This window comes from Microtus ochrogaster, unplaced genomic scaffold, assembly GCF_000317375.1.
Source record: "Microtus ochrogaster isolate Prairie Vole_2 unplaced genomic scaffold, MicOch1.0 UNK3, whole genome shotgun sequence".
Taxonomy (NCBI): Eukaryota; Metazoa; Chordata; class Mammalia; order Rodentia; family Cricetidae; genus Microtus; species Microtus ochrogaster.
In genome coordinates, this window is record NW_004949101.1 from 15620778 (window position 1) to 15638613 (window position 17836).

Below are 17836 nucleotides of genomic sequence, written 5' to 3' on the forward strand. Positions count from 1 at the left end.
ATTAGGGTTTTGCCTCTATGTATGTCGGTGTTTCATGTGTGTGTCTTGGTGCCAGTGGAGGCCAGAAGAGAAACTAAAATCACAGCCATTATGTCCTGGGAACCGAACTTGCGGCTCTGAAAGAGCAACAAGTGCCCTTAACCACTGAGCCATTTTTTTGGCACATCTTCCTTCTTCATTCTTTCTTGCTTACTTTTTGAGATGGGGGTCTCACTATGCACACAGCTCTGACTGGCCTGGAACTCACAGAGATCTACTTGCTTTTGCCTCCCAAATAGAGAACTGGGATTAAAAATGTGTGTTACTATACCCGTTTCCTTATTATTTCTGTTTCTTTTTAATTTTTTTTAATTTACCTAATGTGTTTGTCTAGTCACTCCTCAATTGCAAGAATCTTGCATACTTTAATCCTAATATTTGTGGCTTTTACAAATTCAACCAGTAAGAATTTATAAGAATTCATAAGAAGTTTATAAGAATATAAACTGCTCTTGCAAATTCTCCAGGTTCAGTTCCTGACACACACATGATGGCTCACAGCTGCCCGTAGCTCCAGTTCTAGAGGGCCCAGTCAGTCCATCTCAGACTTCTGTAGGCTCTGGTGTGTGTGTGGTGTGCAGACATATACTCAAGCACATATACACATGTCTAAAATTAGATACTTAAATATTGGGAAGAAAGAATTGTACTTGTGTTGAAAATATGCAGGCTTCTGTTTCTTGCCTTCACATTTAAACAATAAAGTTCACAGCTGTCTCCATGGCCTTCTTGTTGTTTTTGGGATTCTGAGACAGGCAGTGTCCATGACTGTGCATGGGAATGCCAGCACAGCATTGTTCATTTAAGGGACTTGCCTCTGGCTTGTGTTTTGATTGGGAGGGGTTTGTAGAAACAGTTCATGTTGGAAACCATACTTACATTAATTAGCTTGTTTGATTATTATTATTATTTTGGTTTTTCAAGACAAAGAATTTCTTTGTGAAACCGTCCTGGCTGTCCTGGAATGCACTCTGTAGACCAGGCTGTCCTTGAACTCACAGAGTGGTCTGCCTCTGCCTCCTGAGTACTGGGATTAAAGGCGTAAACCACCACCGTCCAGTTTATTTATCCTTTTTTTGAGACAGGGCCTAGAACTCACTGTGTAGACCAGACTAGCTTTGGACTCAGATCTACCTGCCTCTACCTCCCAAATACTGGGATTAAAGGCATGAGCCTACCACACCTGGCCTTGTACCTCTTGGTCATTCTTCTTGAGATGATTGCAGAGAACTCTGAAACTCAGGATTTCCAAAGTGTGTTCCATTTGCGGATGGCTCTCAAGTCCTCTGACCTGTAAGGGATTTTCTTCTTTCCCTTTGCTCTGTGTGTTGTGGTTAGGCTGGTGCTTACCATGCTTGGAGACTCTTCATACCCCCACGTAGACGTTCCTGGGACTCTACTCACCCTATACGACTGGCTCCGAGTCCTTTTGGGGTCTCACTCATGGTGTAGCTTGTATGTGTGTTTCTCTTATTCACTCCAGACTGTCCAGTTAGATGAGACATGGCTTCCGGTATGGTCCATTCTGACCTCAGAGCACAGACCAGCATCACGGTCAGGAATCTGTGAATGACTCATCTCCTTCCATTTATTTTGAGACTGTCAATGCCGAGCCCGAGATGCTAAGCTCTTCCTAAACGGACAGACTTTTCATCTCTGCCTGAGAGCAAGAGATAACAACACGGTGGCCCTTGGCTTCACAGCTGAGTACACCTGCTGCGTTCTAGGGCCAGGAGCATGATTGAGGACCGCTGTAGAAAGAGCTAGGACCATAGATGCAAAATGATATGGGTGTCAGTCTACTGACAGTTTTCAACAGTGAGGGGAGCGTTCTTGTTCTATCGGTGTCTGTGCCAATACCTTACTTCTGGGATTTTGTTTTGGGTTTAGTCTGTGTGCTGTTGTCGTCACCCTCTTACTTTCTTACTATCAAACATGTTATATAAAAATGTTGTACTGTTTATAGTTTGAGTCTTAGCAACAAGACAGTTAAATATTTACCAAAGAATTTGGGTAGTTTCAAGAACCCATGTAAACAATGCTGGTGACTTGTACAAGAAGAAAGGTAAGGAGAAAGATGGCCAGTTATGTAATGGTTGCCATGATGGAGATTACAGGCAGGTCAGGACTTTTCAGCTGGGGATAAATGTTTTTAAATCAGGCAGCTGATGCTGGATTAAGACCAACTGTTTATATAAATGAGTTGTTCCCTGCCTTTCTCCATGGTGTGGAAAATGCCTCTAGTGTGTTCATTTAGTCTTTTTAGTGATCATCCCTTTTCGAAGACAGGCATTATTTTGTTTTAGATTTGCTGGCCAGTCTGAAGTTTAGCAGTTTCTTTTCTGCAGTTTCCCTGTGGCCTAGTGTTGTGTTAGCTTTTCTGTGCTGGTCTGAGCTCCCAGAAGAGCTCCTTTCTCCTTTGACAGAAGCTTGTTATGTTAGTTCCTCACACGCGGTTTCTTTCCTCTTCTAGCCTTGTGTGAAAGCTTAGGCTAACGCATCTACTACCTCTATACAGACTGATTATAGATAGCAGTTAGAGCAGCCGCTCTCAACCTGTGGGTTTCAACTTCTTTGAGGGGGGTGCGTCACATATCAAATAGCCTGCATATAAAATATTTACACTGAGTCATAACAGTAGCAAAATTAGTTATGAAGTAGCAATGAAATGATTTTATGGCTGGGGTCACTACAACATGAGGAACTGTATTAAAGGGTCCCAGCATTAGGAAGAGTGAGAATCACTGAGTTAGAGGCTTTGGTATTTGAACTAAGATGGGGTTATTCCTTTGCATGCATATGTATGTGTAAATCAAGTTATCAGAAGATTATATACTGTGGTGGCTTGAATGAGAACGGCCCTCATAGGCTCATGTCTGAGCACTTGGTTCCCATTGTAGAAGCATTTGGAAGGATTAGGTGGTGTGGCCTTGTTGGAGGTGTGTCAGAGGTGGGTTTCGAGATTTCAGAAGACTGTGGCATTCTGTTGCTCCTTCTCTGCCTCTCAGCTGTAGTTTAAAATGTAAGCACTCAGCTGTTCCTGCCACTACTTTGCCATCATGGGCTCTAATCCTCGGAAGCCATAAACCCAGTAAAATGCTTTCTTTTATGAGTTGCCTTTGTCCTGGTGTTTTGTCAAGGCAAGGACAGTAATTGAGACATAATACTCTTTGTAAAGACCTATTTTATGGCGCATGCACGAGTGTGTCTGTCTGTTTTGCTGGCATGTGTGTATGAATGTGCAACACATGCATGTCTGGTGCCAGCAGAGGTCAGAAGAGGGCATCAGATCCCCTGGAACTGGAATTAAGGATGGTTGTGAAATGTCATGCGGGTACTGGGAACCCAATTCAAATCCTCTGCAAGAGCAACAAATGCTCTGAACTGCTGAGCCATCTCTCTGGCTCCCTACTCTCTCTTTCCCATTTTTTCTTCCTTTTTCTTTTTTGTTTTGTTTTCCAAGACAGGGTTTGTCTGTATAGCCTTGGCTGTCCTCAAACTAGCTCTGTAGACTAGGCTGGCCTTGAACCCACAAAGATCTGCCCACCTCTGCCTTCCGAGTTCTGGGATTAAAGGCGTGGGCCACCACACATTTTTCTCTAAAAAGTTATTTTAATTACGTGTGTGTTGTAGGAGAGTCTAGGGACTCTGGAGGCCAGAAGTTGCAGATCCCTGGGGAGCTAGAAGTGGGTGTGAATCAATCTTTGAGGGTGCTGGAATCTTTGAGTGGTCAGTGCCCACTCAGCCATGGAGCCGTCTCTCCAGCCCCAGAGACCACACGCTAAAAAGTTAACATGGGTGTAGTCACGATCGATCACATTGTTGTGTGCTCTGAGATAGTATTTTCTTTTCTCATTTTCAGTATGTACTTTTTTGAGATAAATCATGCAGTTATAATAGAAGCAAAACGAGCTGATTTTTGCTCTCCTGTTGACCCACACTGCGTTGCTGGTACGCATGCTCAGCGCATGCTCACTGGGGAGGGCCTTTGAGCCCCTTGTGAATGCTGGTTCCCACTCTCCCTCTTGCCCGGTGCCACCCAGGACACAGAGATGGGTCTTGAGCAAAGGAGGCTGCTCCCCGTGGCTGAGGTTTATTTCCACCTGTGACCTGAGTTCTTTAGGTGCTTGCAGGCACACTTTCACAGCCATCAGTGGCCCGCTCCAAGTGCCAAAGGAGACAGGTTAATAAGTCTGATAGCCAAGGTGAACAGTGAACCCATTCTTCTCAGCCAGACACTGGCCCTTCACTATGACCTTCCATCCGTCCCACAGAAGGAAAACCCAGCTTTTCCTCACCACACCCCCGATTTGATTGGGTTTTGTCAGTTCTCTGTCCAGGTTTCATTTCTACATTTACTTTAAATGTGTGGTTTCTTTGTTTTTGAAATATGACCATTATAGTTTGCTTAAATGTTTTTTGGGCTGGGGTATAGCTCAGTAGTGCTTGCATGGTATGCGTGAATCCTAGTGCTGTGGGGGTGAGGGGACTATAAAATTTCTTTTATTTCCACTGTGCTGGGTTTGAAACTGAGGCCTCAGGTAGACTAGGCAGCCACTTTACACTACCAGCCTTCAGATTGCTTTGTGTATAAAGTGTGTCTGCATGTGTGTGGGTGGGGGATAGTTTGGGTTTTAATATGCTTAGAGAATGAAACGGAAACTTTTCACAGTCTGTCCCATGCTCTTTTTCAACACACTTGCTTTGGTCCTAGATGGTCACTGTAGCTAGTATGACACACACACACACACCAGTCCCACTGACCAGAGCTGGGCATGTCTAGCTAGCTTCATGACATACTGGAAAAATTTGGCTGTGTAGCTTTTTGTTCAGCTTCAGAGCCTAGGTACTAGCTGAATTTTTAATTGAATGAGAGATAAAGATTTGCCTATTGATAACACAAGAGTTGCTCCATGAGTCAGAAACCAGTAGTTAAAAGTAAGTTGGGTACAAAATAAATGTATTTTAATTCTGTTTTGTATGTTAGAAATTTCCAAATTAAATTTCTTTGGCTTGTCTTCAGTGTGGGTCTTGCAGATGCCCTGCTAGCACTCTACCTAAACCCTGGCTCCTGCTCTGGAAAATTTTGTATTTCATACTTTTTTTTTTTTTAAAAAACCCTTTATATCAGTGCCAGTTAATTATTATGACACTAGAGGGCGCTGGTAGGTAATGGGTTTGCTTTGCTTTCCTTGCTTACTGCTTCTCCCCTCTTTCTAAGGAGCCAGCATAGATGTTGTTCGTGTGGTAATCTCAAATCTCTCATGTTCTCAGGTTAATAGGACCAGAGCACGGAAATGTCAGTATTGTAACATTTGTTTGGAAAGTTACAGTCAAACCATACTTTAGTATTTTTTTAATTTAAAATTTTAATTAACATACAAAATAACAATTTCCCATGGCAATTTCATTAATACTTCTTTTTGATTGTATCATCCCACTCCGAATCCGAATGCCCTTGCATGTTATCTCCCAGTCCCCATCTCAGTTTGCACCCTCCTGCCCCAGTAGTCACTTCAATTTTCAAATCACAGGTGGTCTTTTACCTTTCTACTTCTGTTCTTTACCCCCCCCCCCCATGGGCCCCTTTCTAGTTTCCTGACCTGCACACACACTTAACAATACTTATGTTTAAATTTGGAAGTAATGTACCTTGTTTGTCTTATCTCCCTTGGTATGCTTTCTAGTTTAATTCTTAAAAGGAAAACAAAAAAATACCATTACATTAATAAAATGAGATATTTTCAAGTGTATAGTTAGTTTTTTTAAAATGCATTTTGTATGTATGCATATATGTGTGCACACATGCATGTGGAGGCCAGAGAACAACCTTGGGTGCTATCCACAAGACTACTATTTCCTTTGAGATACAGCGCTCTTCTGTCTCTGTCTCTCTCTGTGTCTCTGTCTCTGTCTCTCTCTGTGTCTCTGTCTCTCTCTCTCTCTCTCTTTCTCTCTCCCCTGCAGCAGCTCACTAGTCAGGCTAAACTAGCTGTCCAGCAGGCCCTAGGAATCTTCCTCTCTCCACCTCCCTGGCAACCGGGGTCACAACCGCTCACCACCATACCTGGCCTTTTACCTTTTAAATGGGTTCTGAGGATCCAGTTTGGGCTTCAAGTTCACAGAGCTAGCCTTTTACCAGCAAAGTTATTTCTCTAATGTCTCAAATTCTGGTTATTTCCCCAACCCCACCACACCCCACCACCCACCCCTTTTTTTGAGATAACGTTTTTTTTCTGTGTAGCCCTGTCTGCCCTGGAACTAGCTCCGTGGATCCACCTGCCTTTTCCAGAGTGCTGCAATTAAAGGTGTATGCCACCGTGCCCAGCTAAATGCTGGCAATTCCGACATTCTTTTGTTGTGTTTGTCTCTTATTTCTGTCTTGAATTTAACCTTACATAGTTGCTAAGAGTAAAGCTGCTCACTTGCCTCTTCCCACGGAGAGAGAGACGTGAGTGGAGTTTTAAATCCACACAGACTTAAGAGTAGCAGGACACTGCTGGATGCCCAGCTCCCTCGGCACCATGCAGTGTGGGTCCAGCTCACTGGAAGTGTGAGGAGGTGCGTGAATTCATTCCAGTTAGTCCATAGGAGAATTTGGGTTCATTTAACATCTTTTGGCTTCTCTGCAGGGTCATTTTAGTGGTTTTGTTTGTTTTGTTTTTAAATTTGTGCTTTTAAATAGCTAGTTTTAAAAATTATGTATGTTGGGATTATGCATTCTATTTAAGTCCAGTGCCCACAGAGATCAAAAGGGCATCAGATGCCCCGACCCCGGAGTTAGGTGGCTGTGAACCCTCTCTCCTGATGCTGGGAGCTGAAGCAGTCTGTGCTCTTAGTCATGGAGCCATCTCTCCAGCCCTGCTTATTTGTTGAATATGCATTTATTTTTATTTCTATTTAGGGGTCTGTATGAGTATACGCCATGTGAATGCAGGTTCCCGTGGAGGCTAGAAGGCAGCAGGACATACCCTGGAGATGAGTGACAGGTGGCAGTGAGCCTCCATGTGGGTGCTGTAAGAAATAAGCATTCTCAACTGCTGAGGTTTTATGTATTTACATTGTTAGCCAGACTTTATAGTTATTTTGTATCTTTTTGGTATTGTTTTAGTCTTTTTTTGTTTTGTTTTTTGAGACAGGGTTTCTCTGTAGCTTTGGAGCCTGTCCTGCAACTTACTTTGTAGACCAGGCTGGCTTTGAATTTAGAGATCCACCTGTCTCTGCCTCCTGAGGTCTGGGATTAAAGGTGTACGCTACCACTGTCCAGCTACTTGTTTTAGTCTTTTTCTTGCTGTGATAAAACACCGTCACTAAATGCTGCTTGGGGAAGAAAGGGCTTATTTCAGCACAGCCTATCACTCAGTGAAATCGGGGCAGAAACTCCAACTGGGCAGGAACCTGGAGACAGGAGCTGATGCAGAGGCCATGAGGGAGTGCTACTTATTGGCTTGCTTATTATGGATTGCTCAGTTTGCTTTCTTATAGTTTCCAGGACCACAGTGGGTGGAGCCCTTCCATGTCAATCATTAGCCAAGAAAATTCAAATGCCATACACATTTGCATACAGGCCAACCTTATGGAGGCATTTTCTCGTTAAGATCTACTCTTCCTAGATGTCTAGGTGTGTTGACAAGATCATTATAATTTGGTACTGAGAGATACAGAGGCTGCCTTTGAGGGCATTACAAATCTTTTCTGTGACATGACTCATGGTCATTTCCCACAAATGATCCTGATCATTGGGGATGAAGCTCTATTTTTTTAAATTGTGCACAGGTCCCTCCTGTTCATGTTAACGCCATTCCCTACATTGGCAGATTCCTACATGCTGCAAGGCTAGGAGAGTCCCTTGCTTGTCTCCCCACCCTCTTGGTGGTAATTAGATACAGTTAAGTGTAGGCCATTGACCTACATTTAATAGGTTATGAGTTTTACACTGAAAGACTAAAAGCTTATGAATTTGATATTTTAGCCACGTCCAGTGACTCTTACTTTGTTCTTTTGTTTTGATACAGCGTCTTTAGTATGTAGCCTTGGCTGTAGTGGGACTCCTTGGCTTCTGTTTTAGGCTGGGTATCTGAAAAATGTCTTGTTTGACTTTTGTTCACGGAGGCCACCTGACCTGGGCATACAGTTCTAACCTTTCCGCAGCTTATGTTCATGCTTTACTGTCTTGTGGCATTTCCTATTATGAAATTTTGGGGCAATGCTAGTAAATACTGCCATACTGCACTTAGTGAAGGAGGCAGCTTCTGAGGTGCAGCTCTAGGAAACATGGTTGTTTGCATTTCGTAGAGGTTACCACCTAGCGACACTTGCAGACATGCTGGCTGAATGACATAGGTACCATCGTGTGTGAGGTCTTTCTCTGGCCAAAAATTGGTGATAAATATGTGTTAAAACTAAATTAGAAAGCAGACATTGTGTCCCTGGCCCATCTCTCTTTCATCATTCGGTTGTCCAGACACAGGTTCTCTTCTGACTTTCTTGCCTTTCTCGTTTTCAGAACAGCTTAGTCAGCATCTTTCAACACTGTATCTTAGGGTTTATCTCTTGGTCCCATTTTTGTTGCTTAAAGATTTGTTTAGTTTTATGCCTGCATGTATGTGTGTGCATCACATGTGCAGTGATCACAGGGGAATGTTTTGTCTGCATGAATGTATGAATATCACAGGCCAGAATAGGGCGCTGGATTGCCTAGAACTAGAGTTACAGGTGGTTGTGAGACACCGTATGAGTGCTGGGGTCTGGTCCTTTGTGAGAACAGTGCTCTTAACCATGGAGCCCTCTCTACAGCCTGATTTCTCTTTTCTGTTCTGGGAATTTCTCTAGCTCCCTACAGTTCATCCTCTCTGGGGTCCTCAGAGCATTCTGACCGGTGCTCAGCTCCTTGGGTGTTCTGACCCTCAGATGGTAGACACGTGGGGATTGTGTTCTTGGCCTTTTAGGCAGTGTACACTTCCATCCCGAGCCTTTACAGTTCTTCTCCATCCTGTTTCCAGTGACTTCTCCACTGCTCCCACAGTGGACACCCCTCTGCCCCCCAGTTCTTCAAGGTTGTGTGAATGAGTGGCACTCTTCACCCTCATTCTCGGTGGCTTTTCTCCCCGTACTTTATCCTCACTTTTGGTGGCTTTCTCCCGGTTCTGTCTATCCCAGGGCCCCTCTTCTCAGCTGTCCAGTGCTGCTGACAGAGCTGATCCTGCCTCCCTGCTTCTCATCTGAGTTTGGTCTTCCTCGGGTGTGGGGAAATGCAGTTTGTTATAAGGGAGATGGAAACAGATGCTTGCACATCCCAGAGTGGCCCTGCTCCCGCCCCACTCTGTGCCTGCCCTGGGATGGAGTCAGGAGTAAGGAGGACCGCATGGCTGCCTGTGTGGACTTTTCCTCTTCAGGGGCTGACACTTAGAGCCTGTCTACCAGACACCCAGGGACTCGAATTATGTGGTTTGCTCTTCAGTGTTCATTTTTGTTGACTTTGCTTATTGTTTAATGATGGGGTCCTACCTTGACATCACTGAAATTCTTTGAGTTTTGCAATCTGATGTCTTTGGGCTCCTGACTGGGGAAAAGAAAAATTGCCAGTGAATAAAACTAATCTCCCTTTTCACTGAGCTGGCAGCAACATGGGCAGACTTGCTCATCTGAACTGTTTGAAAAGATAGATTTTAATTTCTCTTCTTTGTTTGGGTTTGAGAAATACAATCCCAGCAGCTGCTGGGGTTCTATAATAGAATATCCAGATTGCTCTGAAGAAGCCTGCTGCAACACTGATTTTAAGACTGTAATAGGGGCTTGCAGTGACTGTTCGTGGCCAGGCGGTGGCTGTTGTGTAATACAAGTAGCATTTCTGAGGAGGTGTGGTTAGTTATACAATTTTGGCCAGCTCATGTGGGTTATAAGAGCTGAAATTACTTCAGCACCTTAAAAGCGGCTCCTGCTGCATCCCAGGACAGTCACAGCACTGCACAGGTGTGGTGGCTTTCGCACAGATTCCAGGACAGTTCTGTGAACAGATTGAGGCTCCATTGAAGGTAGGACCATTATTTGGTACAGAAGCTCTGCTTTGGGGGATGAGTTCTGAGGCTTCCTGGACTGTGTGTCTGAACATGTCTATGTCTGTTTCTGTCTGCATGTGCATTTGTGACCATGTATGTACCTGTGTGTGAGTATGTCTGGCTATGTGTGCCTGGTTTTCTGTGAGAGCTCACATAGACACAGGGAGTGGAGAGAGAGAGAGAGAGAGAGAGAGAGAGAGAGAGAGAGAGAGAGAGAGAGAGAGAGATTTTTTTAGATAGATGAGTAGTTTCTAGTTCAATTCTATGCAGCTGTGTTACTAGAAAATGTCCAGTCTTCCAGTATTGCCAGACATTATTTAAATATTGGCAACTGAACATTAGTATTTCTGCAGCTCTCAGGAGGCCATGCCCCTTGTTACACTTGTGAGAGAGTAAGGGCAGAACACCCAGGCTTTGCTTCCTTCCTCTATGCCCAGCTTGGGTGACAGAGCTCTGTGTGTTCCTGTCTGTTTTCCTTTTTACAGCCTTTTAGGGCTTTGGAGAAAAGCAAGTATATAAACAAAAAGGAATGCAAACAACACATTTCATGAAGATCTGGGCCTCTTTATAATGGAGTACTTCATTCTTTAATCCTTGTAAGTTTTTTTAGATTTGGTCAACTACAGAAAAAGAATATTTGGTTGAGTACAGCAAAAAAAAAAAATCATGATCTCTGTGGTGTCTGACTTTAAGTGATTACAGTTCAGTGTTAGGTAGATCTTGTTTTGTTATTACTATTATTGACATAGGATCTGGTAATGTTGCCGTGGCTGGCCTTGAATTTGCAGCCCTCTTGCCCTAGGTTCTTGAAAGCCTGAGTTTAGAATTGTGTGCCACTGTGAAAAAAAAAATCCCACTTTAAAAGGGATTTTAAAGGAGGAACATTATCCCTTGCAAGGATAAAATGGGCAACATGGTTCCCTAAGCTCCCCTTTATGGAAGATTAGAGAGAGCCTTGCTTTTCCTATCACCTTATATTGGTTTTAACCTGGGTAAGGATTATAGTCCCTGCTTAGGTAATTACACTGTAAACCCTTGTCATCGATCCCTTAGGTGAATTTCCCTGACCTTCTCTAGGGAGAGCCTACAGATAAAGGGTGACTCTTGGTGAGATGCAGTCCAAGTAGGTGGGCAGAAAACCACTTTGACAAAGATTTACAGATGGAGGGGGAAGCAGTTGATCAAGCAAAAGTGGACAGACACGGGAACAGGGGTGTAAGGAAGTGGAGAGGGGCTTCTGGGATTGTGGAGATTTGGCTTTGATGTTTGAGGCACAAGGAGAAGATGAGAACATTCCAAAGTTCCAATCCAAAGAATATCACAGAGAGAGTTCAAGGAAAGAGATGGACGCGTCAGAAATGCTTCTTCTGACACCACAGTTCCTCTCAGCAGGGAGCAGAAATGGAAGGTGACCCCAGAGTTCACTCATGGCCTCCTCTTTAAAGGACAGCAGCGTTGCAAAGAGAGGATGGAGCAGGGAACCCAGCACAACAGAGCAGGGGAGCAGGAATAGCGTCCTCTGGAACTGATTCTAGCTTCCAAGGTCTTCTTCATGTTAGAAAGAGGGGGAGGGCATTGGAGACCTGGAAAAAGAGACAGTTGTCTGTACTTCTTGACAATAATTCAGGGGCTTGGCCTTCCTTGGCTTGTTCCAAAATGGCTACCATTCTTCAGAGCTTTGTTCTTTTCTGTTTTTCATTTAAAAAACGATTTTACTTTAAATTTTAAATTGTGTGCACATGCATGCAGTGCATGTGGAGACCAGAAGAGGGCATCCTAGAGTTGGAGTTGCCCCACTTGGTGCTAGAAATCCAACTCAGGTCTCCTGGCTAATTTTACGTCAATTTAACATAAGCTAGAGTCATTGGAGAGGAGAAATTGAGAAAATGCCTCCTGAAGCCTGGGCAGGCAGGTTTTTAAGACATTTTCTTTAATTAGTGGTTGATAGGGGAGAGCCTAGCCCATTGTGGCTGGGGCCACCCCTGAGCATGTGGTCCTGGGTTCTGTGAGGAAGACTGAGCAAGTCGTGGGGAGCAAGCCAGTAAGCAGCACCCCCTTCATAGCCTCTGTGTCACCTCCTGCCTCCAGGTTCCTGCCCTGTTTGAGTTCCTGTCCTCATTTCTTTCAGTGATGAGTTGTAAACCAAATAAACCCTTTTCTCCTCGGTTTACTTTTGGTCATAGTGTCTCATCACAGCAATAATAGAAGTCCTCTAGAGAAAAAGAAAGTGCAAAGCCTCATTCTCTAGGGACAGAGCCTACACGGGAGCACCATGCCTACTTGTGTTCTCAGAGTCCTTTTGGTCTTGGCAAGGACATAACAACTTCTTTGCCTCAGTTGCTCTTCTTTGGAATAGAGACGGCAACCTTTACCAGAATTTCTAAGAGGGTTAAAGAACATTTATTTGCATCTGAAATGCATCTATTATGTATTCATTTTTTCCTCTATTGTTAATATGTAATAGAAATAGGAGAATTGAGAGATGGCTCAGTCTACAAAGTGCTTGCCACACAAGCATGAAAACCTGAATCTGATCCCCATGTGAAAAATTAGCCATGCTGGTACATGTTTCTAGTACTGCTGCTGGGGAAGCAGAGGCGGGTGGGTCCTGGGGGTTCACTGGCAAGTTAGCCTAGCCTACTCAGGAGCTCCAGGCCAATGAGAGATCTTGTTTCAAAAAACAAGGTGGGTATTTCCTAAGGAATGACACCAAGATTGCTGACACCAAGATTGACATCTGGCTTCCACACTCACTAGTATGCACACGTTCCCACTCATGAACGCACTCCATGCACGCCCACACACAGTTAGTTTTCCTCGGGCTTCTGTGATGTTTGGCGATCAACATATTGATTTTGTTTGCTTGTTTTCAGGTGCTAGGGATAAAGCTCAGGGTTTGCACATGCCAAGAAAGCACCCTACCACCCAGTTCCACTCACCCTACATTTATATTTTAATTTTGGTCCTACCTCTCCTCCCCTTCCAGATTCCAGTCACAAGATTTCCCTGAATAAACCCGGAGAACAGCAGTTAAATGTTGTTTTTCTCCGTGTGACTAGAATGCCCTTTAGGAAAAGCTGTTTCCCTAAAAACTGAATGCCTTTTATGCCCTTGTCACTGTATGTCTGCCCTGCCTTCTGGGGAAGCTGGACTGATGCCAAGTGCCATGGAAATGTAGAAAAAGAGACAGTTTAGGAATGCATCTGAGGAGGTAGCCCCCCGAGTTCAAACCTGGTCAATGTGGATGGCAGCTGGAGCTGGGGAGGAATAGCCAGGATGAGGAGGTGAAAGGACACTTTTTATTAGAGTTTTATTTAAATAGTGTTTGGGATAGCAGTTTCTGCTGGAATCCTCTAGCAGAGTTGGCAGTAAAGCTTCTGATGTGCGTAAAGGTCAGAAATACAGATTGTTGGGCTTGGGAGAGGCCAAACATTAGGATCTGAGTTTGATCTCCTAGATTCAGGCAAAGAGCTATATGTACAGAAGTCATGTGTGTGTCCCCGGGGCTCAGTGGGAAGCCACTGTAAGTTGAAGTGCTAAAGTCTAGGCTGAGAGCCCTTGTCTTTTAAAAACCAGGTGGAGTGCAATTGAGAAGAAACTCATTGTCAACCTCTGGCCTCTAAAGCATGTGTACATACACATATGAGCACACATACAGAGAAAAAATAGATTGTTGATGGACTTTGTATGTACAAGCTAACAAAATAAGCTCTGTACTGACTTTTTACTGTGCACAATCTCTGCCTCTTTCCCCAGTTGAGCATAAGTGAATGTCTTGATCTCTTGTAGGGTGATGGTCACTTCTAGGCTCTGGGAGAGAGAATGGCTTCTTGAGCGATTGTTCCTCTTGGGGCTCTGCAGACAGAACCTAGTTTCAGAGGTGGAACTTGCCATGGAACCTAGATCCCCCAGCTTCATCTGCTTCTCTTGAAATGCTTTTTCTTTCTCTTTAAAATTTTGGGGGCTAGAGAGATGGCTTAGCAGTTTTGTGTCCTGGCTGCTCTTCCAGAGGATCCAGGTTAAATTCACAGCATCTAGTGGTAACTCCAGTTCCAGAGGTTCTAATGCCCTCTTCTGGCCTCCGTGGCTATTAGACACACATGTGATGTACAGACTTACAAACAAAACACCTATACACATAAAAAAAATAACTAAAAAAGTAAAATGACCCTTTTCTATAGAGGACAAGTCTGTAAGCCAAGACAGTGACAGGGCTTACCAGTGTCTTAGGGTATAAAAAGTAATCTTTTCTGTGAAGTCCCTGGAGATAGAATCCACGCAGGTTTTGTGGGAAAGCCTGCTCTTGCTGTTAGTGGGCACTTTCCACATTTGTGCAGGGGCCTCGTGTAGCCCGTGTCAGCATCCTGCTCGGCGCACTCACTTTGTCAGGCTTTTCTGAGTGTGTTATGCGTAGCAAGTGGCACATCCAGGCACATGACTCTTGTTTCTGTGTCACTGCAGAGCTCAGTTACATCAGTGACTTTGAGACTTGGTTTGAGTGACCCACAGTGTAAAGAAAGCATCATTTTTATCTTCATCTGGGAGACCAGAGGTCTACCACATGGTACTAACTTGTGGAAGGCCAGATTCAGGGCTTTAGCGAGGCCATGGGCTTGCCTGACTGTAATCACCTCCCACTAGATGACATCATGGCCAGGGTCAGAAGAGAGATCACATGATAATAAGACTAGAAGCCAGAGTGGGATGCAGGATTTGACTTCCATCCTCTGTTATAGCAGCTTTCTTTGTAAGAAATAGCTGGGCTTCCAGGAGAACTGCCGTTCATCTCAAGGCCAGAGTCCTCTGTGTCCTCCCATTGGCCCCCATGTAAACATCACACTGAGGACCAAGTTTCCAGCATAGTCAGAACATCTAAGCCACAGCACTAGTTTGCCCTTACCTAGTGAGCTATACTCTGAAATTGCTGCTTCTTCTGTTTTTGGAACTTTCTATGAATACCAGGTTGGCCTTGAACTCATAGAGATCTATCTGCCTCTGCCTCCTGAGTGCTGGGTTTAAAGGCTTTGTCACCATACTTGGCCTAGACTGAAGTCATTGTACCTGTGAGTTACAACTCTTCCCTACTAAGCTGGTAGCCATCAGCCTATTGTTTATTTCTGAGGTTGACTGTCCTAGATAGCTAATCTCAGAAGAGAAACATAAGCTACTTCCTCTTGTGTGACTTGCTTTTTTCACTTAGTGTAAGGTTTTACATTGCTGTTTTTTAATTTTCTTTTTAGTGTGAACAGTTTTAGTGTGAATAAAGATTTCTGTGCAGTTTAATTTGTTTCATTCTTCTTATATGTATGAATTTTTTGCCTGAAGTTGTCTGTACACCACATGCTCTGCTGGTGTTCGAGGAAGCTGGAAGAGAGCACCAGATCCCCTGGAACTGGAGTTAAGGAAGGTTGTAAGCTGCCATATGGGTGCTAGGAATGGAAGGAACCCAGTCCCCCGTAAGAGCTGCAAGTGCTCTTTAACTGCTGAGCACTCTAACACCTATGCAGTCTTTTTAAGTAGCTCTATGACATTGCTTTTTAATGAATGGACCATAATTTTGTCATACCACTAAGTCTGTCTTAGAATATACTGCTGGAAGTAACATTCTCAAGACAATTTTTAAATAGCTTATGCAGTCCCCAAGTTCAGTTCCACGACTCCAATATGGGCATGAATATTCATCATGATTCTGTTTTGTTTGCTTTTTGGTTGGTTTTTCAAGATGGTTTCTCGGTGTAGCCCTGGCTGTCCTGGAGTATACTCTGTAGACCAGACTGGCCTTGAACTCACAGAGATCCACCTGCATCTGCTTCCTGAGTGCTGTGATTAAAGGCGGACATCACCATCATGCAGACATGATTCTTACAAAACATAAAACCAAATCACCTTCTCATCAGCTCATTTTTCACTGATAATATATGAGTATCTGTTTCTTCATCATCCTTTCATTGAGGGTATTAGAATAGATAACATAGGCAAAGGTGGCTCTTCATCTCATTCAGCTTTAAACAAGATCCACACATTTATTGTGCTGTTTGTGTTTAGTAGGAGACTGAGCACTAGCACCATCCTGCTTGTTTGTACACAGAGGGTTAGGGTGTCTTCATTTCTAAGCTTGATTTAGAAAGTAAGAACGTTTATATGTATTTTGCCCCCTATTTTATTCTATTTATTTATGTTTTGTTTTTGGAAACAGGGTTTCTTTATATATCCTTGGCTATTCTACCTAGAGCTAGCTACGTAGACCATACTGACCTTGAACTCACAGAGATCCACCTGCTTCTGCCTCCCAAGTGCTGGGATTAAAGGTGTGCACCACCACTGCCTGGCTTTGCCCCCTAATTTTATTGGATTTCTCTCTATACTTATACAATCTATCAGTCTTTTTTTTTTTTTATCGTTTTGTTTGTTTGAGACAGGGTTTCTCTGTGTAATGCCCTAGCTGACCTAGAACTTACTCTGTAGACCAGACTAGCCTCACACAGATCCTCCTGCTTCTGCCTCCCTAGTGCTTTTTTTGTTCGTAAATCTTTAATGATAAGCCACGAGTTCCTAGTCCCAATATGTAATCACGTAGTAGTTTTTTTTTTAAACTTAGATCTTTTCTTGATTTTGTGAGTAGTGAACTGAATCCCTCCCTGATGTACCCTGAAGTGCCACTACATATATCATATATTAATAGTCTGCACTTTCAGTATCTGGAATGAGCCAGTCTGTTTTCATATCTTCTTCTTTTTTTAAATCTCAGCAGCCCTGTATTAGGGTTTCAAGCTGAGAGAAGGCATTCTTTTTATAATATTTCAAATATTTGAGGCTTTATTTCTTTTGGAGTTAAAGGCTTGTACCAAATATCCAACTCTACTTATAGCCATTCTTGCTCATTCTTTTAGGAATTTTTAGCGGTATTAAGATTAAATTTTTATCAGTTTTGCTGATTGGAAAATGAATATCCTTGCAGTAGCTCCAGGAACACTCTGTTTCGTTGGTTGCTCAAATCCCTTTAATGGAAAATCAAATAAGATTATGATCATAGGCCAGAATAATTGCTACTTATATAATAAAAGATACATGATGTGTCTGGCATACATGACCACTTAACATAGAAAATGGCTATTATTACTGCCATTGTCGTCATCATCCCTCAACCTCTCCTCTGTCAAGTGGTCAAGGACCAGACAGCAAGTAGCCTGGCTCATTCTCTGTCCTTTGGCCAGAAACAGGAAGGGGAGCCTTGGTGGCACCACTGATTAATAATCTTCCCCTAGTGCTAGAGTTTCTGGGAGATTTTCTGTTAATATTCATTCTCTCTCTCTCTCTCTCTCTCTCATTTTCTGTTAATATTCTCTTCTCTCTCTTATTGTTATTTTGTGTATATGTGTGGGCCTGTGAAAGTATATCTGTACCATTTGTGTGTAAAAGCCTTTGGAGGGTAGAAGAGAGCTTTCGATTTCCTAGAATTGGAGTTACACACAGTTCTGAGCCCACATGTGGATGCCAGGAATTGAACCCAGGTCTTTGGCAAGAGCAGCAAGTGCTCTCAACTGCTGAGCTATTTCTCTAGCACCCGCAATTTTTTTATTTTTATTTTTATTTTTTTTTTGGTTTTTCGAGACAGGGTTTCTCTGTAGCTTTGGTGCCTGTCCCGGAACTAGCTCTTGTAGACCAGGCTGGCCTCGGACTCCGAGATCTGCCTGCCTCTGCCTCCCGAGTGCTGGGATTAAAGGCGTGCGCCACCATCG

General features: G+C 43.5%; 1 protein-coding gene across 2 annotated transcripts in view; it reads left to right on the forward strand.

The window, feature by feature from the left end:
• Positions 1-17836, forward strand: part of Slc23a2 (solute carrier family 23 member 2) — a 102665-nt gene that overhangs the window by 31671 nt on the left and 53158 nt on the right. Inside the window, exon 1 of one of the 2 annotated variants that reach the window (XM_005365565.3) lies at positions 9980-10073. The exons of the other annotated variant lie outside the window; for it this stretch is intronic. The gene's annotated coding sequence lies outside the window, so the exon portion shown is untranslated. Of the gene's footprint in view, positions 1-9979; positions 10074-17836 lie in introns of those variants that run through there. 2 annotated transcript variants of the gene reach the window in all.